Raw genomic sequence first — 1,506 nt, forward strand, 5'->3', positions numbered from 1 at the left:
GAAAGATCGGCGTTAACTCTTCTTTAAACATCTGATAGAATTCCCCTGGGAATCCATCTGGCCCTGGGCTTTTATTCGTTGGGATATTTTTGATAACTAATTCGATTTCTTCACTGGTTATGGGTCTGTTCAGATTTTCTATCTCTTCCCATTTGAATCTTGGTAGTGCATGTGTGTTTAGAAATTTGTCCATTTCTTCTAGATTGTCCAGTTTGTTGGCATATAGTTTTTCATAGTAATCTCTGATGATTGCTTGTGTTTCTGAGGGATCTGTTCTAATGGATCCATTTTCCTTCATGATTTTGTCTCTTTGCATGTTTTCTCTTTTCTTTTCGAGGAGCCTAGCTAGAGGTTAACCAATTTTGTTTATTTTTTCAAAAAGCCAAGTCTTGGCTTCATTGATCTGTTCAATGGTTTTTGTGGATTCTATCTTGTTTAATTCTGCTCTGATCTTTATTATTTCTTTTCTTTTGCTGGGACTGTGGTGTTCTTGCTGCTCCCTTTCTAGTTTCCTTAGGTGCTCTGTTAGGCTTTGAGTTTCTGCTTTCTCTGATTTGTTGAGGTAGGCCTGTATTGCAATGAACTTTCCTCTTAAGACTGCCTTTGCTGCGTCCCAGAGTGTTTGAATTGCTGTATTCTCATTTTCATTCGTCTCCATATATTTTTTAATTTCCTCTCTAATTGCCTGATTGACCCAATCATCCTTTAGTAGTTTTTAACCTCCACATTTTTGGAGGTTTTCCAGACTTCTTCCTGTGGTTGATTTAGAGTTTCAAAGCATTGTGATCTGAAAGTGTGAATGGTATTATCTCAATTCTTTTATATTTATGGAGGGCTGTTTTATGACCCTGTATGTGATCAATCTTGGAGAATGTGCCATGTGCACTCGAGAAGAAAGTGAATTCCCTAGCGTCAGGATGCAGAGTTCTAAATATATCTATCAATTCCATCTGCTCCAGTGTGCCATTCAGGTCGATTGTTTCTTTAGTGATTTTTTGTCTGGCTGACCTATCCATTGTTGTAAGTGGGGTATTAAAGTAAGTCCCCTGCAATTAGCACATTCTTATCAATAAGATTGCTTTTGTTTGGGATTAATTGTTTTATGTATCTAGGAGCTCCCAAATTCGGCACGTAAATGTTTATATTGTTAGCTCTTCATGTAGAGTCCCTGTAATTATTATATAGTGTCCGTCTTCATCTTTTGTTACTGCCTTTATTTTAAAGTCCAGTTTGTCCGATATAAGTATTGCTACTCCAGCTTTCTTTTGGCTTCCAGTTGCATGGTAGATATTTCTCCATCCCCTTACTTTCAATCTGAAGGTGTCTTCAGATCTAAGGTGAGTCTCTTGTAGGCAGCAAATAGATGGGTTTTGGTTTTTGATCCATTCTGCTACCCTGTGTCGTTTGAATGGAGCATTCAGTCCATTTACATTCAGTGTTATTATTGAAAAATATGGGTTTAGATTCATTGTGTTCCCTGTAGAGTTCATGTTTGTAGTGATGTCT

Source organism: Suricata suricatta, chromosome X, assembly GCF_006229205.1.
Source record: "Suricata suricatta isolate VVHF042 chromosome X, meerkat_22Aug2017_6uvM2_HiC, whole genome shotgun sequence".
NCBI lineage: Eukaryota > Metazoa > Chordata > Mammalia > Carnivora > Herpestidae > Suricata > Suricata suricatta.